This window comes from Ornithorhynchus anatinus, chromosome X5 (assembly GCF_004115215.2).
Source record: "Ornithorhynchus anatinus isolate Pmale09 chromosome X5, mOrnAna1.pri.v4, whole genome shotgun sequence".
Classification (NCBI taxonomy): domain Eukaryota; kingdom Metazoa; phylum Chordata; class Mammalia; order Monotremata; family Ornithorhynchidae; genus Ornithorhynchus; species Ornithorhynchus anatinus.
The window spans coordinates 35,366,200-35,380,711 of NC_041753.1; the positions used below are offsets into that span (position 1 = coordinate 35,366,200).

The 14,512-nt window shown below is 40.5% G+C and overlaps 1 non-coding gene across 1 annotated transcript; it reads right to left on the minus strand.

Annotated features, from left to right (window-relative positions):
* Positions 1-1,944: 1,944 nt before the first annotated feature.
* On the minus strand, positions 1,945-2,082 carry LOC114808396. Its single transcript, XR_003756244.1, has one exon. It is a non-coding gene; the product is annotated as a small nucleolar RNA SNORA7 (small nucleolar RNA).
* Positions 2,083-14,512: the final 12,430 nt, after the last annotated feature.

Sequence of the window (14,512 nt, forward strand, 5' to 3'; positions counted from 1 at the left end):
ATGGCCACACAATCAATCAGTGAGTGCTGAGTGCTGAACTGAGTGCTAAACACTGTCATAAATTCTTGGGAGAGTACAACAGTAGAATGACACATTTTCCCCACCCTCAGGGAACACACACTCCAATGGGAGAGATGGATGAAAATGTGAAATAGTGAAAGCCAAAGGAAGGATATAGCAGGATAATACAAATATGTCATAATTAAAGGGATTTGGGAAGCTCACTCCTTTGACCATAGGAGATCCAAAACACTGGTTTCAGCATATTATACAAATGGATCCCTGAAGGATTACATCACTATGAACCCTCTTATTTAGCACAAACTTCCTGACTTGCTTGCTTTATTCCTTGCCCCCCTCCCAACCCCATAGCACTTATGTACATATCTGTAATTTATTTATTGATATTAACATCTGTCTCCCCCTATAGATTGTAATTTTGTTGTGGGCAGGGAATGCATCAGTTATAGTGGTGTATTATATTCTCCCAAGTGCCTAGTACAGTGCTCTGCACACAGTAAGTGATCAATAAATACAATCGACCAACTGACTGACTGACTGACAGGGAAGGATACTGATTTTGATGTGTTAGAAACATTTTCTCTCCCTCAGTCTCTGTGTTCCACTGTGATTTCACTGTATCAGAAGATTGGAAGATCTTCCAATCAATCATATCCTGTTTGCAGGAACCAATCAGAGGACACAGCTCCTGAACATGCTGAACTTCAACTCCTTTAACTGGGCAGAGGACTATCAGATAAGGGTGCTCAGAGATGCCCATAATCCAACAAGAAGACACTTTAGTTCCTAAACCCTAAACCCAACCAGCTGTCTCGCAATGACTGCTGCTTGTTACTGGGGGATCAGACAAGAGTATTGCATCTTGTCTTGTCTTATGCCATCGAGTCGTTCCCGACCCATAGTGACACCACGGACACATCTCTCTCAGAACGCCTCGCTTTCCATCTGCAATCATTCCGATAGTGTATCCATAGAGTTCTCTTGGTAAAGATCCGGAAGTGGTTTACCACTGCCTCCTTCCTTGCAGTAAACCCGAGTCTCCGCCCTCGACTCTCTCCCGTGCTGCTGCTGCCCAGCATGGGTGAGTTTTGACTTGTAGCAGATTGCCTTCCACTGGCTAGCCACTGCCCAAGCTAGGAATGGAATGGATAGGTCTCTGCTTGACTCTCCCACCCTTAGCCGAGACTGGTAAAGTACTGGAAACTCCCCAAGGTGCAACCCTGAGAGGGGAGTATTGCATCTCCATTATTGAAAATATCAACTCAAGCACTTATACTGCTGACAGAGGATTACCTGTGAGCTTCTTGTGGGCAGGGAACATGTCTTGTGTTTGGGCTGTACCTTTCCAAGTTCTTAATACAATGCATCACACTCAGTAAGTACTTGATATCTACCAACACTACTTTTGCTACTACTCCTACCACCACTGTGACAATTACTCCTCCTCCTCCTCATACTATTACTCCTCCTACTACTGTTAATCCTCCTCCTCCAATGATATGGCAGGATAAGATATTGGTCATTTGACTGCTGATGAGTCAGTAATGGTAGTAACATCCTGGTTTTTTGAGAGGCCTAGTTTAGAAACACAGGGCTTTATCCAAATGAGGAAGGCAGTAGAAAACGTGCTCCGAACATTGACTGCTGCACCAAATTCAGCACTGGCTCACTAGAGGACCATTCCTGGTGAACTTCAATGTTGCAGACTTGTCTTATGTTGTCGAGTCACCCAAAGCGACGCCCTGGACACATCTCTCCCAAAATGCCCCACCTCCATCTGCAATCGTTCGGGTAGTGTATCCATAGAGTTTTATTGGTAAAAATACGGAAGTGTTTTACCATTACCTCCTTCCTCACAGTCAACTTGAGTCTCCACCCTCAACTCTCTCCCATGCTGCTGCTGCCCAGCACGGGTGAGCGTTGATTTGTAGCAGATTGCCTTCCACTCACTAGCTCCTGCCCAAGATAGGAATGGAATGGATAGGCCTCTGCTTGACTCTCCCTCCTGGAGTCAAGACTGGTAGAGCACTGGAAACTCTCCAGGTGCAACCCTGAGAGGGGCAATGTTGCAGTACAATAACAAAGAGAAAAAAGGCTCCATATGAGATAGATGAATTAGCAGGGTGACTATCTAGTGTTATGTGCATATATCATGGGTGGACAAGTAAGTGTATGCTTCCCCACAGTCCCACATTAGGTACTGTACCTAGCTCAGGTCCTCTTTCTCTGTAATCGCTTTCCACATGGCACCAACCCTCAGATTCCATTTTTGGCCTCCCCCTCCCCATGCAGCCCCAGGCCAGGGAAGATCATTTTGCTGGGCTTTTCTATATGTTCACAGTTCATGGTCATTTGGAGCAAGATGGGTGGTTGTGGTGGGTGTGGCTATTAAGCCTACCCCATGAGAAAGCCATTCATACTTGCCCATTTTTGAGAAACACATCACAGTGCTCTCATAGGGTACATTTACATTTATTCTGCCCTCCTGGCTTCTATTTGGCTCCTTTCAGTTTACCTCACAACAGCTGCTTGGTATCCTATGGCTGTACATTCTCCTTACATGTCTCACTCAGTAGGTCTGTGTTGCTATGACCATGGTTTTAATGCTGATGAACTGAATGTCTTCTATTAATTCCCAATTAGACTGCAAACTGATTACTGGCAAGGACCATGTCTTTAACGGATGATAACTATCCCCACCTTTAAAGCCTTATTGAAGGTACATTTCCTCCAAGAGGTCGTCCCCTCATTTCCTCTTTTCCCACTCCATGCTGTTTCACCCAACCCCACAGCATTTATGTACATATCCTTAATTCATTTATTTACATTAATATCTGTCTCCCCCTCTAGACTGTAAGTTCACTGTGGACAGGGAATATGTCTGTTATACTGCACTATCCCAAGTGCTTAGTACATAGTAAGCACTCAAAAAAGACGATTGATTGATTGATTGATACTTCTGTAACTCTCCCAGTGCTCTGTACTCAGTAGGTTTTCAGTTAATATCATGGATGGCTGAATTACTGGTAATCTTGCCCTACCATTTGATGTTTCATATGGTTCATAGGTGGTTCTGATGGAATGTGGAAAGATAGGTTCTAATTTCTTTGCCACTACTTGACTACTGTTTAAACTTGGGCAAATAACTGCAACGCTCTGTGCCTCAATTTCCGCATTTGTAAAATGGGAATAAAATAGTTGATCTCCCTCTTTCTAACATTGTGAGCCCTAGGGTGGGACAAACACTGTGTCCAATCTTACTCTCATTGAGAAGCAGCATGGCTTAGTGGATAGACCACGGGTCTAGGAGTCAGAAGGTCATGGGTTCTAATCCCAGCTCTGCCACTTGTCCGCTGTGTGACCTTGGAGAAGTCACTTTACTTCTCTGTGCTTTCAATTACCTCATCTGTAAAATGGGGATTGAAACTGTGAGCCCCTCATGGGACAGACACTGTGCACTTAACAAATTCCATAATTATTATTATTGGCATTATATCTGCCCCAGCTCTTAGCACATAAAGTGTTTAATAAATACCATCAAAAAACCAAATCTAAATGTGTCTTCTTCTGAAGTATGTCCAGATATGATAGTCCTTTAGGGTATTGATGATGATGATGGTATTTGTTAAGTGCTTACTATATGCCAAGCACTGTTCTAAGTGCTGGGATAGATACAAGGTAATCAGGATGTCCCATGTGGGTCTCACAATCTTAATTCCCATTTTACAAATGAGGTAACTGAGGCATAGAGAAGTTAAGTGACTTGCCCAAAGTCACACAGCTGACAAGTGGCAGAGTCGAGATTAGAACCCATGACCTCTGGATCACAAGCCCATGCTCTTTCCACTAAGCCACGCTGCTTCTTAGCTTGATAGACTTTCAACTTAGTATGGAGCTTGATGTCCCATTGTTGCCACACTGTTCTGCAGTTTGTCAAAAGCCATGCTGGTGATTTTGATTCTAAAAATCAATCTGTTTCTTTCTCCATGTCCAACCCGATTACCCTGTATCTATCTCAGCAATTCCAACAGTGCCTGGAAAATATTAAGCACTTAACAAATACCATAAAAGAACAGAACAAAATAAAAAATCCAAAAAAACAAAGTGATGGTGATGATTACAATGGCATCTTTGAAATCTAGTGGTACTTCCTCCATAGTCTATATGTTCAGGAAAAATTCACATTTGCCTGAAGAATAGGTCCTTTTCTTACTTCAAATATCTGCAGGAATGCCATCAGATCTAGGTGTGGAGTTGATTTGAATTCTGAATGTTACTCAAATTTGTACTTGTGCCTAACCCTTTCTAACCCTTAGTATATTTTGGAATTTTTTTGCCCCCATTTCCTAATGTGGCATTTCTGAAGTTATCCATCTCATTTTCTCCCAGGATATATTTTCTCTTGGCATTCACATTTTTTCCCCACATTAAAACATTCTCACATTCATGTTTTCTCCCTCCAAATGGAGCTTCTTAATTACGCAAGGAGTAAAAAAAGCCATATTAGAATCCACCTATAACAACCAATGACTACTTTTTTTGATATTGTTTTTAACATTTTCTATTCTTGGAGTGCTTGAATTTCAGCTCACCTCTATAAGAAGCAGGAAATTTCCCCCCATAGGACCCCACTAAAATGGACTACAGCCACTCCAATTAATGATACAAGAAAAGCTGAAACCTATACAATTGGTTTTCAACAAATGACAGCATGAGAACAAACACCCATACTACGAAAAAAGGGTGGGGGGGCACGGTTGTGTGTATGTGTGCTTTTGTACATGTATATCTTACTTATTTCACCCCCAAACAGCTGTGCAGGGCCCCATAGTGCTGCTTTCCAGAGCCACTTAGCTACACACTCCAGGACTAGTTTCATTACAGAATCCCTCCTCTTTTCTGGACTCATGCCCGTTCTCAGACCGGATGTCAATAGCTGCAGGACCCCTTTTGTGGAAGAAAAGCACTTTGAAGGGGCACATGACTATTTTTAATGAAAGATGCTAAATTGTTCCGATGAAGCAGCTGTCCCCTTGCCCTGATTGACACCAACAGGCTGCACAGGATGACAAATTGACAGACAACAGATAAATCTGTTTTTACCATTAAGTAATGAGCGATGAAAGGGCAGATGAATGGGGGTCGGGTGGGGAGCAGAGCCTTCTGTGATTACCTGCAGGTATACCAACTAATTCAACTCGATATTTGCAGCATGTGTGCATTAATTGTAAATGCAAATATGTGCCAGTTTGATGGGAAAAAAACCTTTAGAATAAGAACAGAGACATTTCTTAGGAAGGAAGACACACTCAATAAAGTAGGCACTCTCCTAGGTGCTTGAAAGTTAGGGCTTGATATAATTTGTTTTAGCCTTTATCCTGGTTGTAAATGCAGGGTGCAAGTCAGAGGAGGTGGCTTCTAATCCCAACTCTGCCACTGGGCTGGTGTGTGACCTTGAGAAAGTTATTTAACTACTTTGTGCCTTAGTTTTCTCATCTGTACAATGGGGATTCAATACTTGTTTACCTTCTCTCTACCTCACTGAGGAGAACAACTGTTTGACCTGATTTTCTTACATGTACCCCAGTCCTTCTTTTAGTGCTTTGCACATCAATTAATTAATTGTATTCATGGAACATTTATTGTGTGCAGAGTACTGTACTAAACACATGTGAGAATATAATACAATAGAGTTGGTAGACACTTTCTCTGTCCACAAGGAGCTTACAGTCTACAGGGGCACTGTATATATTTTCGTTACCCTATTTATTTTGTTAATGAATTGTACATCGCCTTGATTCTATTTAGTTGCCATTGTTTTTACGAGATGTTCTTCCCCTTGACGCTGTTTAGTGCCATTGTTCTTGTCTGTCCGTCTCCCCCGATTAGACTGTAAGCCCGTCAAACGGCAGGGACTGTCTCTATCTGTTGCCGACTTGTTCATCCCAAGCGCTTAGTACAGTGCTCTGCACATAGTAAGCGCTCAATAAATACTATTGAATGAATGAATGAAAGGGGCAGAGCTCATTGTGGGCAGAAAATGTGTCCGTTTACAGTTATATTATACTCTCCCAAGTACTTAGCACAGTTTTCTGTATACAGTAAGTGCTTGATAAATATGATTTGACCAAGTGACATTAAAATAAATTGTAGATAGGGGAGTGTATAAGGATATGTACATAAGCATTGAGGGGCTAAGAGTAGGATGGATATCAAAGGCTCAAAGTGTACAGATCTAAATGCATAGGTGATACAGAAGAGAGGTGAGTAAGGAATGGGGAAAGCCTCTTGGATGAGATGTAATTTTAGTAGGACTTTGTAGGTGGATTGTCCCAACCAACTCTGTTGTAATATACTCTCCCAAGCAGTTAGTACAGTACTCCGTGCAGAGTAAGCACTCTATAAATGCCATGTACAGTCCTCTGTGCAGAGTAAGCACTCTATAAATGCCATCGATTGATTGATAACAGGTATTTAATCCCCATTTTACAAATGAGGAACCTGGGGCCCAGAGAAGAAGGTCACACACCAGGCAAGTGGCAGAGCTGGGATTGGAACCCATGTCCTCTGACTCCAAGCATGTGCTCCTTTCCATTAGGTCATGCCATTTCTCTCTATACTTTTTCCATAACTGTCATGCTACAAATATCGTATATCCGTAGCTCTGCTTTGGTCTCAATCTCCATTGTGAGTCAGTTATTGCCTGGCCTGGTTTTAGATCCTTTGAAGGACAGTCTCCTCAATGATAGTAGGAGTGTTCAGAGGATAATTATAATATTCTTACCACCTACATTTATTTAGAGGTGGATGGAGCTGTATTTGTTTGTAGCATGATAAGGAGTCATGATGCTTTTTAATGGTGAGTAAAAGTCTTTAATTTGGCACCAGTTGGCATATCCCTGTATTTCTTTAAATTTAGTGTCCCACCATCAGTCATGCCTATTCTGCAGCTTGATCAGGTTGTCCCATTGCAGGTTTTTGGTTACCTTCTTTTCAAATTAATTGTGAGGATTGTTAAGGCGTTGATTAACCATTTCTTGCTTTGTAGTAAGTAATTTTTTAAACTGAGTTATATTCATCGAATATGATAGTTTCTCCTTGCCATATTTATCCATTTAGTGGCTGCCTGGAAGTGCCTATTTGTAGTTACTATCATTAATAATATATAACATAATTTATAATAATTTCTTAAGCACTTACTATGTATTAAGCATCGTACTAAGGCCTCAGGTGGATACAAGATAGATTAGACACAATCCCTGTCTGATATGGGACTCACAGTCTAAGGTGGTGGTATTCATAATGTTAGTTTTTTGTGAAATTCCTTTTTCCAAAAGGGCTGCAGTCATGTTGTCACAGAGCACCTTTTGCATTTCTTTATTTTTCAAGACTTGATATTTAGCTGCCTCGATGATTTGGCTGTCACTTTTCAATGCACTCAGTTGCTCAGTCAATGATATTTACTGAGTGCTTGCCATATGCAAAGAGCTGTATTAAGCACTTGGGAGAATACAATACAATAGAGTAGGTAGACACCATCTCTGCCCAAAAGGAACTTACATTGTGGGCAGGGACTTCGCATGCTCAGTCTATTGTATTGTGTACTCTTCCAGGCACTTAGTATGGTACTCTGCCCACATTAAGCACTCAATAAATGTCACTGATTGATTAAAATCTATGGTGAGGACTCTCTGTTCGATGCAGAGATGGATAGAGTTTTTTTGAGGAGAGGGGAGATGTGGACTGAGTATTTTTTTCAGAAAAATAATCCAGACAGCAGAGTGTAGTATGAACTCTAGAGGGGAGAGACAGCATGGTGGTCAGCAAGATGGTGGATGCAGTAATCAAAGGGACATAAGATAAGTATTTGGATCAGTAGAGTAGTGTTGGGGTGGAGAGGAAAGGGTAGATTCTAAAGATGTTGTGAAGGCATCAGTTACTGTGCTCTAATGAGATTGTATATTTTGGAGAATGTCAATTTCATTAGATGCAAATTTGTACAGGATGTTTCTAAAAATCAACATGAAAGTTTACATTTTTTTCCTGAAATTGCCCTCATATTTCCCCAGCGTAAATTTCCACTCTGGTATGAAGCCTATAGGAAAAGCTACCACTAACAACAGATACAATCTTAGCCACACGACTAAGGGCCTTCATATGGGGATATTGTAGAGAGGAACATCAAGATCTTGATTGAGTGTTCAATTAACTTATAAATGTATTTGTCACCATCAGCCATCATAGGCTCTGGAAATTGGTAAGCAGATTGAATTGTCTTGAAACATTAACCAAGATCTTAATGCTATCCCTCAATGTCAGTCAAGTTTAAAAAGCTCTATTTGCCCACCATTGTAAGAGTGAAGCCACTATGGTAGGCCCTTTCATTTTTGACCTATTCTAACATCACCTACTGGAAGATGGAACAAGAGATCTTCAAAATAGTTGAATAGGCTTTGGATATAGATCTACTCAATAGTTTCTAGGACACAATACATGATGAGGAAATGAGGAATCTGGAAGCTGGAGTCAGAGAAATGCTTCAAATTCAATAGACTATCAGCATACTCAAGTTTTTCAGGCAGTCATCCAGGCACTTTTGGATGTTGATAATTCTGCTTTGGAGGCACAAACATAATAAGACAAGCAATTGTCGATGAATACCTTTTCTTTCAGTACAATTCTGTGGATTCTCAAAAATATGGAAGAAAGTAGAGGTTATAGACCAGCCTTGGAAACCTACACAAAACTAAAGATCTTCATTGCTGGTGAAACTGCTCAAGTAGTCACATGACTGTCCTTTATTTATTTATTTTTTAATGGTATTTGTTAAGTGCTTACTACTACTAATAATAATAATGATGGTTTTTATTAAGTGCTTTCTATGTGCCGTGCACTGTTCTAAGCGCTGGGGTAGATGCAAGGTAATCAGGTTGTCCCACATAGATCTCAAAGTCTTAATTCCCATTTTACAGATGCAGTAACTGAAACATAGAGAAGTTAAGTGACTTGCCCAAGGTCACACAAACGACAAGTGGAGGAGCCGGGATCAGAACCCAGGTCCTTCTGAGTCCCAGGCATGTCCTCAATTTCCTAGGCCATTCTGCTTCTCTCCTGAAGTAGCAGTGATGTCTAATGGGTAGAGCAGGGGCCTGGGAGTCAAGTGACTTGGGTTCTAATCTTGGTTCTGCCACTTGCCTGCTGTATGACCTAGGGCAAATAACTTGCCTTCTTTGTGTCTCAGTTTCTGCGTAAAATGGGGATTAAATACCTATCTTCCCTCCCACTTAAACTGTGAGCCTCAGTGTGGGACAAGGACTATATCTGACCAAATTATCTTGTATCTACCACAGTGCTTAGTGCAGTGTTTGGCACATAGTAAGTGTTTAACAAATACCATTAAAAAAATCAGCAACATAGAACCAAATGCTGTCATCAAAATTGGCTAACTAGGCAGTATATTACTCAAAATATGAATAGAAAAATTAGGAATCAGAATGACAAAAGACCTAACAGCTTGACATTTGGAGTTTGGCTTCATACCAAGTTGCAGAACTGTAGTGGTGGCCAATCTTCTGTTTCAAGGAATAGTCATCTTATGATTGTACTACTGTATGGGCCTCATTTAATAATAATAATGATGGTATTTTTTAAGCACTTACTATGTGCCAAGCACTGTTCTTAGCGCTGGGATAGATACAAGGTTATCAGGTTATCCCACGTGGGGCTCACAGTTTTAATCCTCATTTTACAGATGAGGTAGAGGCCCAGAGAAGTTAAGTGACTTGCCCAAAGTCATACAGCTGATAAGTGGCAGAGCCGGGATTCAAACCCACGACCTCTGGCTCCCAAGCCCGTGCTCTTTCCACTAAACCATGCTGGTCTCTCTGACTCCAGCCTCTCCCCCTGCATCAGTGCACACTCCATACTGCAACCAGGATCATCCTCCTGATGATCTGTACATTTTGCCCATCTGCCACTGCATCAAGAAAGGCTGCTAACCATTGGCTTCAAAGCTTGGCCCCAGCTCCTACCACCTTATTTATGCTTCTCCTTAGCTGTTGCCTCATTGCTCAGATCATTTGCTCTTCTAAAACCCTGCTCCTGGCAGTACTTTGCTGTTGTATTGCCCACTTCTGACACCTTGCTTATGTCTTCTCCAAGGCCTGGAACTCTCACCCTACCCCATCAAATTCATCGGGCCTCAGTGCTCCTCACCTTCAAAGCCTTCCTAAAATCCCATCTCTCCCAACAAGCTATCTACAATTAATTATCCACACCCCAAATCTTATCAATGCTTCATCTGACTCTTGTAGTTGTGTATGTCTGTGTTTATGTATAATAATAATAATGATGGCATTTAAGTGCTATGTGCTGAGCACTGTTCTAAGCACTGGGGTAGATACAAGGTAATCAGGTTGTCCCACTTAGGGCTCACAGTCTTCATCCCCATTTTACAGATGATGGAACTGAGGCACAGAGACATGAAGTGACTTGCCCAAGGTCACAGCAGATAAGTGGCAGAGCTGGAATTAGAACCCATGTCCTCTGACTCCCAAGCCCGTGCTCTTTCCACTAAGCCACGCTGCTTCTCACCTATGTATGTATGTATTTGAACATTCCAATTTATGTATTTCTATTATTTGGGAATATTTCTATATTTGGCTCCTCATTATAGTGTAAGCTTGATTTTGGCTGGGAACTTTTTTGTGCTTCTGTTGTACTTTCCAACTGCTTAATGGGGCACATTGCATTCAATAAATACCAATACTACTACCTTCTGAAGTGCTGTTAGAACTGGACCTAAATAATGAAGATTTTAGTAATAATGAAGTTGTTTAAGTACTTACTATGTGCTGAGCACTGTACCAAGCATTGGGATAGATACAAAATAATCCAGTCAGATAGTTCCTGTCCCACATGGGGCTCACATTTTAAGGTGCAGGGGAGAACAGTTGGAGAATAGACTGTAGAAGAAAATGCAAGTGGCCCTTGCTTGGATAGTGGCTCATAAATAGGGAGAGGTGAATAAATGGGTTAAAATTTTGGTGATGCAGTGTCTCAATTAATGTGGACTTTTGGGACCTCATTGCAGCAGACAAACCAGATGACCAGCAGTATTGAGAAGAGGTTTTAGGTTTCCTTGAGCAGCAGTTTTTAAGAATATGGGGATACTAAGAGGAAGTCTCAAAATGGATACAGGTCCTGTTTGGGGAAAACACCTCAATGAAACAATACAAATGAAGATCAATCACATATTGGTCACTTCAGCCATACTAGCACCCATGACATTGGATAATGCTGCTAGTCTCAACATCTATGAAAACAGAGAACAGCAATCAAACTCACACATATATTAGCCACCAGAGGCCAGGTCTACTTGTAGTGAGTCTTCGGGCTAGAGGCACCTTAATCATGAGAGACATGTAGGGAGCAATACCATGACCTTTATTCTGTTTTCATAATTCTTACACGTAAGAATATGAGGCATATAACCGTTTAAGACTTTAAGCTATACAATATTTTGCAAGCAAATCAAATTGTATAATGAGCTTCAAAATGATTAAGCAGATATAAGGCATTCTTGTATTAATATTGCTTTCCAGTTCATCCAACATAGTACCAGCTCAGCCCCTCATGGGGCTTTTAATATTTCAGCTTTTACTATTTCATTTCAACATAGTCCCAAACAGTATGGCAGACCCAAGGACTATTAGGGGACAAGAGTAGCAGATGCACAAGCCTGCCATGCTCCAATCAAGAAAGGACTTGTTCTGCTTGATCAAAGGCTTAGGCAAAAGAAGGATACCAGAGACTGATGTAAAAACAGTGGTAAATGCAATAGGGAGACCCAGGCCTATTTTAACATACACACTTGGGCATATGATAGCTCTTTAAGTGGTGTCATTTTTTTTTTAATCTGGAGCCCCATATATGTGGGGTTTGCATCTGAGTGGCCATTACTAAGATAGATTTTCTGGTGCTTCCCTCATATACTTTAGATTGTATCATTAGACACTACAACTCAGGGTGCTTGGCACATAGTAAGCACTTAATATAAAAAAACACCTTACTGAATGACCTTGCTGAGCAATTTCTTAGCACTGAGAAACAAGGAGCATTGATTCTGTCCATGCTGGCACCTGCCTTTGACATTTGCCTCCACGTCCATTGTTATTAGCCTCATTCTCATTAACATCAAAGTCCACCACACCTGTTAGCAAGGTCTGAAAAACAAGTATTATTTGATTTGAGCCATGTTGATTCATATGTTTCAAATTTCCAATTAAGCTAATGAGGTTCAATCTGGTTGAGTCAAGATTAGTTGCTTTTTCAGAACAAGTGTTTTACATCATCTGGCCTGTGTATTTACAGTATATTCAATAGGCACAACACTATATAACTGCAATTTGTTTTTTCTTTTTCAGCTATAAACTCTACCCACATATCCCCACTGGAATGGCCATGTATTTCCATGGCAAGCAAACTGCACATTGTAGTCATCTAGGTTTATGATAAATATTCTTACAGACTTCAAGGCCTTGTTATATCAGCTTTAGTTCTGGGACCTACTGATTTTATTGGATTATTCCTACAGTAGCATTATACAGTAGGCCTGCACATTAGAATGATGTATCATAGTAATTCTAATGCACTTACTCTGGTATGATTTAGATTGTAATCCTAAAGCATTATCTAGATACAAACCCAGAGTAATCTCTGTGGACATTTTTTCATTCTAGTCAGGAAAAATAAGGCCCTTTTTTGTCCCTGAATTATTAAACATCGACTTAAAGAAAGAGCAACATTTTGAATATTTCAAACTGTTAGGCTTTGAATGGAAACAATGGCAGATTAGTTGAAGCTGGTAAAAGTTACCAAAGAAAGGATTATATCATTTTCTTCTAAAAAAATAGCTTAGTGTTTGGCAGTAGTATATTTGAACTTATCCTGGATGATATAGAGGTTCAGTGACCATCCCTTAATTATCTGAACAAATGAAAGGAGATGCAGGTAATATAGAATATGCAAGTGGTGATGCAGGTAATATGAAAGAAAGAGGTGGTGTGACTTCCTGTGCAACAGACAAAATGGCCCTAGACCAAGTGAGAGTGAAGAGAGACGCTGTTGTAGACTGTTTGCCTGAAGTATGGAAGAAGGTAAAAGCAAATGTCAACTCATTATTGGTGAGACCTCAAAACTCCACTGGGTATGCTGCAGCATGATCCATAGTTTGCTCAAAGCTGGAAAGAGATGTGGTATTAGGGTGAAGAGCCAAATGCCTGAGAGAACCAAAAAGAAGTCTCAGTCTTGAGGAAACAGCAGATCATTGACAGAAGGTAAGAAGATCAACAGAACAGGGTGGAGACTAGGAGGCTTGTCAAAGATATAAAGATGTTTTGATGTGAGGTGAAAAAATGGGAATCTGTGGGACAGAGGTAAATTAGAGATGTGTAGAAAAAAGGGATCAAATCCCATCTTTAATAATCAAAGCCCTCTTTCCAGTAATATAGCAATAATTGGGAATTAATCTATAATTGACAATAATAATAATAATTGTAGTATTTGTTAGGCGCTTACTGTGTGCCAGGCACTGTACTTAATGCTGGGGTGGATACAAGCAAATCGGGTAGGACACAGTCCCTGCCCTGCATGGGGCTCCCAGTATCAACCCCCATTTTATAGATGAGGTAGCTGAGGCCCACAGAAGTAAAGTGACTTGCCCAAGGTCAAACAGCAGACAAGTAGCAGAACTGGGATTAGAACCCATGACCCTCTGACTCTGAGGCCTGTGCTCTATTCATTACTCCATGCAGCTTCTTTACTCCATGTTGCTCTTCTTGAGAAACATCCCATTCATGTGTGTCTGATCAGGAAGAAGCAATAGTTACAGTAAATATTGGTTACAAGAAATTAGATTCACATTTTAAAAAACAACCTTTTGATAATTAGCAAGTGAAGGATCTCAACAAATTGTAGAGTATAAGAATAAAGCTGTGGTTGTTTTGCTTTTGGAGAGAGAGGGAGAAGGGAAGGTCTCCAGAAGGAAAAACAGTGGTCTCCTTCCCTTCCTCCAAAAGATAACCGAGAGACCCGATTAGTTTTCCAGCATGTTCTTATTGCGTTGAGTCTGTATCGATACCTTTTCTCCCTCCCCATTAGACTGTGCTCCTGTATCCAACCCACCTCTCTTGTATCTACTCCAGGGCTTAGTGCAATGTTTTGCATATAGTAAGTGGCAAAAAATATTATTATTATTATTATCATTATTATTATCCCTTTTACTTTATGTTTTGCTAAAACACTAGGATGTTTTAACCAAAGGATATTTACTACATATCATCAACTAAAAAGCCCATATTTTTCACTATAATATATGTGTTTTCTTTATTCCCTTAAGCTTATTATTGCCTATTCTATTGAATCATAAATCCTTTATTCAATATTATGATTTTATTTTTAAAACAATATAACCAAATATTTTTGCATATTT